The sequence below is a fragment of the Ixodes scapularis genome, unplaced genomic scaffold, assembly GCF_016920785.2.
Source record: "Ixodes scapularis isolate PalLabHiFi unplaced genomic scaffold, ASM1692078v2 PGA_scaffold8__174_contigs__length_109621045, whole genome shotgun sequence".
Taxonomy (NCBI): domain Eukaryota; kingdom Metazoa; phylum Arthropoda; class Arachnida; order Ixodida; family Ixodidae; genus Ixodes; species Ixodes scapularis.
In genome coordinates this window covers 62,483,473-62,491,379 of record NW_024609883.1, presented here as the reverse complement: position 1 = coordinate 62,491,379, position 7,907 = coordinate 62,483,473, and positions in this window count along the sequence as shown.

Below are 7,907 nucleotides of genomic sequence, written 5' to 3'. Positions count from 1 at the left end.
AGCCAGCTCGACAAGGAAGGCTTGGCCCTCGTCTTCGGGGTCCAGCGCTTCCATCAGTACCTGTGGGGCCGGCAGTTCGAGGCAGTCACGGACCACAAGCCGCTGCTGGGACTGCTGGGACCTGACAAGGCGGTCCCAGTGCAAGCATCGCCTCGTGTGGTACGCTGGGCCTTGACGCTGGCAGCCTACAGGTACAAGCTGGTCTACCGCCCTGGGAAGGACCTGGGACCTGCCGACGCCCTGAGCCGCCTGCCCCTGCCGGAGGTGTCTGCTGCCGTTAAGAGCCAGCTGACGTATTCCTGCTAGAGCGGGCCTACCCGGGGGTGCTCACCAGGACTGCGGTGGCGCAGGCGACCAGCCGGGATCCGGTCCTGTCTCAGGTGGTCAAGGCGGTTGCCCGAGGGGAGGAGCTGCGTCACCAGGCGTACAGCCACAAGACCGCCGAGCTGAGCTTGGAGCAGGGCTGCCTCCTGTGGGGTTCCAGGGTGGTGATTTCACAAAGTCTCCGGGCCAAGGTGCTGCAGTTGCTGCACGCGGGGCATCCTGGCATTGAAAAGACCAAAATGGTGGCACGGTCGCACGTTTGGTGGCCTGGCCTGGACCAGGACATCGTGCACCAGGTGCAAGGCTGCCAGGTCTGCCAGGAGAACCAGCGAGCCTCGCGCCACGTGGAGATCACCCCCTGGCCGTTCCCACAGAGGCCGTGGTCCCGCTTGCACGTGAACTATGCGGGACCCTTCAAGGGCCACTACTTCCTGGTGGTAGTGGACGCCTTCTCCAAGTGGGTGGAGGCACTGCCAGTCACCAGTCCATCGGCAAGCGCGACCATTGCGGCTCTGCGGCAGGTCTCTGCGGCGCAGGGATTGCCGGACATTATTGTGTCCGACAATGGTCCCGCTTTCGCTAGCGCCGAGTACCTGGACTGGCTGCAGAGGAATGGGATCCGCCGGATGCTGGTTCCGCCGTACCACCCCGCTTCCAATGGTGCAGCAGAGCGGGTGGTACAGACCCTCAAGAACAAGCTCAAGAAGAGCCAGCCCGGGGATTTCCGAACGCAGGTGGCCCGGGTACTATTCCAGTGCCGGACCACACCCCACGAGGTCACTGGCCGTGCCCCCTGCGAGCTTCTGCTGGGCCGGATGGTCAAGACACCCTTGGACGTCTTGCACCCAGACCTTCGGTCCACGGCGCTCCTGAAGCAGCTGAAGCAGAAGCTGGCTGCTGACCGAGGGTGCCGTCCCGGGCCTTTGCCGGAGCCGGGAGCGTCGGTGTACGCCAGGAACTTCCGTCCTGGCCCACCCTGGTCTGCCGGGCGTGTGGTTTCACCAGCGAGTGCCTCGTCGCTGCTCGTCCGCATGCCCGACGGGACCACCTGGCACCGGCACGCCGACCATGTCAGGCCTCGCTCCGGGACCTGGCTTCCACCCTCGGCCGTCGCTTCAGAGGACCAGCTTGCAGGGGGCCCAACAACAGCACCAGTAGCGGCCAGCGGAGCGCCATCCACCCCGGAGGCGACAAGCGTCGCCACTCCTGTGGCACCAGTTGGACCGGTGCCACTTCCCAATTCGGTCCCTGCAGCTCCACCGGGTGGAGCGCGAGCAATTCAGGCAGCGCCCGGCGTTGCCACACCTGGCCCGTCGACACCAGTGCCCAGGCGGAGTGCACGGCAGAGGAGGCCACCTGACCGCTACTCGCCGGGGTGACCTTCATCGTCGACAGGCCAGGACTTTGCATGACCAGACGCCGAGATGGTGTCGGCCGTGCGCGTTGTGTATTTAGTTATTTTGTTTTTTATAGAAACAAACTGGGGGGGGGGGGGGGGGGAGGAATGGGACAAGTATGTAGCGCCCCCCTCCAGTCCGCCCGTCTGCGGCCGCCTGGCTCGGCGGGCAACATTGTTCACGGCGCTAATAATCACCGTTGAGCACACGTGCTCCAGTCAGTCATCGTCCGCCCTCACAACCAGGCTGCGTGTCGTCTCTCCTCGGCGGGTGCTTCGGCCCCTTTCGTCCGCGTTCGAGAAAGATCGTGACAAATATGGTCGAATATATAGTACTTTCAGTCTATTTTGAATGTTAAAGCCGAAGGAAGAAAATATATTTATCCCGCATTTTGGCGCAGATTTACAGAAACCGGAATAGTTTGTTTAGGCTGCAGCTAAAATCATTAATAATCAAAATTAACGTGCCATAGCTTTAAAATAACAATATCGTAAAATATGAAACAAATTATTTACTGCTTAGTCAATGATTAACCTGCGGAGCACGTTACTTAATTAGCTGAAAAAAAGGAACACGATACTTTCATCACTGCTATGAAGCAGCGGCCATCTTATTAGTCAAAGACGAGCAACATGAAAGGACAATAAAGTTGCAAAAAACGGTCACACAAAATGTGGCCCAATTATTTGCTGCCCTGATTTTCGCTCGCCAGGTGGTTGTTCACGCACTACTCTTGATAAGCGGGATAGGCCCATGACAGGGACAAATATTTTCTTGTATTAAACAACACATCACACAAATATCAAATCAATATACTATTATAGCGTTTATTTATTGAGGCACATTCCGTTTAAAGGCCGACGACCAGACTCGAGATTCTGCAGGGCAGAAGATCCTCCTCACCATGGGGGAGGAGGAAACAGGCAATGGTGGACAGGGTAGGAGGGGGGAGAGGAAGGAGTGGGGGAAAAGTGGAAAGCGCGAACTGGTCGTCGGTCTTTAAGATGATTAGGTTCTTATTTAGGTTTGCACTCTAGGCTTTTTGGATTGTGCATCTAAAGAGAAAATTACAATTAACTTTTCTTCACATTATGACAGAAAAAAACTAAGTAAGTTATATTAGCAAATATTTAGAGCGCGTGCGCCATTGTTCTGGGTCGCGATGATGCAATTTGATAAACCCGGGAGGTTTTCCGTCACGCACCATTTGTTGTTTGTTACTTCTGCCTTGCGCGAGAGTTACACAACGGCAAATTTTGAGTAGTAAGATACCGAATTAATTAATGGTTTTTGATAACGCTGATTAAGTTTCTGGTTCTTACCATATCATTACTTGGCCTCAACAAAGTTTGAGTATACAAAACTATTTAAAATCCCTATTATAGCAAATTCGATGTAACCTGCGAGAAACCATTTGTGCGGAAACCACATAAACGTTCGCACATTACCTCAAGAACGTTCTGGCAGGCGTCAAAACGTGCTGCCTGGATTTGCTTAGGTTAGTTCATCACAACTGCTACATTTGATGATATCCCTTTTCATCATAAAGAAGACAAAAAAAAAACCTCCATCGCTTTTTTTTTAAACAGTGTTATTCCCAATTTACATGGTGTGATTTTAGTAGCAACGTCTGCGGCGGTGAGCACCGCAGCTTCTCCAGACTTTTTTTTACAGCACAAGCGACGTCGCAACGGCGAAATCACAAGTAAACTCGCACCATGTCAATCAGTGTTTACGCTGTACACCTCACACATGAAGCCGCTCTGGGAAATTGCTGTTTCAAAAGTGTCTGGTCTGAAAATACACCAGCTTGTTCTCAATCGAGCGCGGACACTATCTCAACCAATGAAGCTAGAACCTGGTGATTCCATAGACCTTTAGTGACCGCAATTGGGCTCACTGAAAGTCTTTTTGGGACTAATATGGCTTCTTCTTTGGCCACCAAGTTTGTTTTAAGGCACTTTTTGCCTGTCGTTCCAAGTATGGGCATTGCTTTATCATTTGAGTCATAGAACTCCGTCTTTCGACAGGTGGCGCAGGTTCTATCTAAAATTGTGGATTTACCACTGGGCTGTGACTAATGTAAGGTACGAATTGTTCTCTTTTTCGACGAGCAGTTTTTGGAGGGAACGTTTGAGTATGTTCGGTACACTTGGTATACTGGCATAGAGATCGTACATACTAACTCTAGAGGAAAAGGTCCGCCATTTTTCCATGCATTCTGGCTGCCGCAAGAGGCGGAGCATGCAGGCAGACCCTCGGGGTCCCACAAATTGTTACCAACTGCCTTCGATTTCACGAATATAATTATATCATCAGAGAAGTTTCACGAACTTCAACAATCCATGAACTTACCGGTGGAAAGATATTCGCGTTCCTTTCGAAGCTTTCATTTTGCATAGCGCGCAGATGTACGGCCTCCCATCAACGCTAAACTAAACCAGATAACTGTCCTCGTGGGCGGGGCGCGAGTGGGCGCGCCCCAGGAATACGAAAGCGAGCAAGCACCAGATTCCCGAGATTTCAACAGAAGAGAAATTAATGCAGCGTAATGAGTATACTGCTATTGTAAGCGTCAGAATAGCTCAGAATTCAGTTTACAACGTTAGATTATCACTGTTTATATTGCTAAGAGTTTTCAGTCTTCGCGATAACCATTGCGACTGCCGTCCTTCAGCTGGCAACATTGGTTTCTTTCTCTCGTGTTCTGTCGCTCTCTTTCGCGATCTTTCACTCGGGACCCAGGATGTCGGCGCGCGGGATTGGCCACTCCTCCTGACCCACCTTTACCCCCCTGTATTCCGGTGTCATCTGCGAACTACAGGCGGCGTTCCTTTCGCTACCGTCATCATCATCGTTTTATATCTGGACAACTAGATTCAACGTGCAGAGCTCCTGGCCTGCGAGTTCGCTTCATATGTCGTTTAGCACGCGCAACGATATGTTACACCCTTCAGGGTGTAAAAGGCATGTTTTAGAAACTTTCGCCCATAGCTAGACCCTCTCAGCGCCCTTATTTTTGGTTGTATACAGATATCCTAAAGGAGCACTGATAGGTTAAAATCACGTTTTTTCATTATTATTCGAAACGAATGAAAACGGTGCCTGGACATTAACCTCAACATTTGGAACTTGGGAACTCAGTATTTGAGAAGTAAAAAAGTTTTTTTTCGCAAAGCCTAATTTGAAGTTCTCGTGTTATCCGCGCCAGTACAGTGACGTCCAAGATTGAGTAGTCCTGCAACTCGAGTTTTTCTTACGTCTCCGAGTCATCCCGACCCAAATTGTCGTGCTCGCCAGCGTTCTGCAATCAAACGCTCTTCTTCGTGCCTGCCGCCTATGGCTGTGAGCAGACGACGCATCACTTTCCACATTGGAGTTTTTTTAGGGCCCTTTCAGGCGATCTCAAATTGTTTGAAACGGTGTAAGGTCGAAGAGAACACGCAGTGGACTTTTGTGGGTGACGCAAGAGACCACGCCGCGCCGGTTCTGCGTGAAAGGCTGCGCGGCGGAGTCACAACCGAAACTACGGTACACAGACAGCAAACCCCGCTGTCTTGACCGTTTGACAATTTACTTTCCGAAATCTGAGCGGTCGGCGGGCGCCTAAAAAAGATAATTTCTTTCGATTCCCCGGTTCACCGATCATCCTCAGTGCTACATGTGCCGAGCGCCGCCAGCGGCTTCATGTTCTCCGGGCCTGATAAAAAGCCAGGAGGCGACATCACTCCGGACTCCGATTTTCCGCACTACAGCGAAGCTGTTTATGGCTAGGGTTCCGTACATTTTTCGTGTGCGTCAACAAAAACTCAAGTCCCGAACTGGATGCAAAATGGCTTCATTCTATGCAAAAGCTTATACGTCTCATTCCTTGAATACGCATGTTCAGTAGATTAGTTATCAATAGGCACCCTTTTCAAGCTCAGTAGACCCTCAGGTAGATAATAAAGGTTTCTCGATGATTTGCCACTTTGCGACCCGCGTCGGCCATGTCTACGCTCGCACCAACCTCTCTTTGTCGTCGTTCCAACACTCTAAAAAAAAAGGGTGTCATGGGGTACACCCATAGGGGGTGTAAGTGCTTGTCACATATACTACACCCTTTGGGGGAATACAAGTGCACCCCAAATATGGCACATGTACACCCTTCTCTACAGAAACCTCACTCGAAGGGAACACAGGTGCACCCCATTCAATGGTGTACGGCTACACCTCTTTCTACACCCAATGAGATGAAAGGGAGCACAGATGCATCCCATTCGATGGTGTACCATTGCACCGCTTCATACACCCGCCTCACTCAAAGGGAACACAGATGCACCCCACTCAATAGTGTACCATTACTCCCCTTTCTACACCTACTGCTCTCAAAGGGAACACAGGAGCACCCCGTTCAGTAGTGTACTGTTGCACCTCTCTCTACACTCACTGAATTCGGAGAAAACACAGATGCACCCGATTCAAAGGTGCATGGTCGCAGCACTTTATGCACCCGTTTCATAACTTCATAAACCTATTTAAGACATCAAGGAAAACAGTAAAAAATGTATGGGCCCCGATAATTGCAAAAAGGCAGGAAAACGGACACACGGTATTGTTTTCAAATATCATAGAGGTTTATTAGACGGCCTATTTCGTAAACAAGTACAAACTTGCAAGCAATCTGTCATATCTGAAGACGTACAAAGAAGCTTTTACACAACTGAAATGATTACTAAGCAAACAAGAACCGGGGATGAGTCTTAGGTAGTGTCCATTCTGCCAGCAGCCGGTAAAATTATTTCCACAAAATTCCACCGGCAGTCACCATTAATTCATCGAACGACGTTTTGTCGACAGCTCAGATTAGCTTTTCTATATTAGCTTCTCTCCTTTCTTTTCTTGTAATGAGCCGCCCCAGAATGTATCCGCGAAGTGACGTGTATGGGTGGGACAGGTGGGCTAACATTTTCGTAATGAGCCGCCGCAGACTGTCGCCACGAAGTAGCGCGAACGGGTCGGCTGGGTCGGTGAGCACGCGCCTCAGAGATACACGCGCGACAAAATGTCCCTACAGCGTGCATTTTGCGCAGCGAGTGACGATGAAACGTTAAGGCCCGTTCACACTCTTGCGACCGAGTACGACTGAGAAATACCAGACCGGTTTTTAAGCCTCTTGCGATCTCTTAGGACCAGCTCGGCAGCATCGCTTCCGGTCCTAAGAAGTCGCAAAATGCTTAAAAGCTGGTCTGGTCTCTCTCGGTCTTACTTGGTCGTAAGAGTGTGAATGGCGACGTAGTGTCGATGAAACGTGTCTACAAAACGTGTATCGGCAAAAACGTGTTTTCACAAAACGCCAGGAGAATAAGAAAGTCAGTATTATACCTGCGGTTGTCACATGATTGTAGTCAGCTGATGGCAGGCGACTGCCGATAGAATTTCGGGGAAATTATTCTCCCGGCTGCTAGAAAATAGACACTGCCTAATTCTAGAAGTAATCCGGAACGGAACTGTCAATTGTTGCAAAGGAGTAGGTTGCAGAGCACTTACGATGAAAACGCCGGGCTCGAAATATGTAATCCGAAATATATGTCGACACGGGCACTGCAGAACAACACAAAAACGAAAGGAAAGGGGTCCGTGAAGATCCAACACAATGTAGCAGAAGCAGTAGTTCGCCGAACCGAACACTAAACTCATCAGAAGAATTCCTTGGGCTTTTCTGAAGAACTCGCTTGTTGCCGATATACTCGTAGGACTTTTCAAACACTAAAAATCTTGACACACTCGAATACATCGTCGCGGACGAAATCTACGGCAGCCCCGCTGGTCGCGGCACAGCGCACAAGAAACTAGGCCGGGAAGCACCGAGATAAAAAAAAAAGAAGATACTAAGTCGTCCATGAAACCTTTACCTTCTTCCGTGGTTTCAGCTTATGGAGAGAGAGAAAAAAGAAAGGAGTATGAAAATTGCAGCTCCTTCAAGGCCAAAAGGGGGTGCCCTCGCATAGGCTTATCTTCAGGAGCAACCCAACAATGAACACAACGAAAGGATTATTCGCTTATATCCTCTTGAAAGTTCGACCCAAAGTTAATAGTGCAGTGGATGCTATCCGTGGCCTTGGCCTTCAGGCAGGTGCCGTGCTCTGCCTTATCTCTAGCTTGGAGACTATAGTCATGTGATACTACCCGTAGACCCAATTGGCC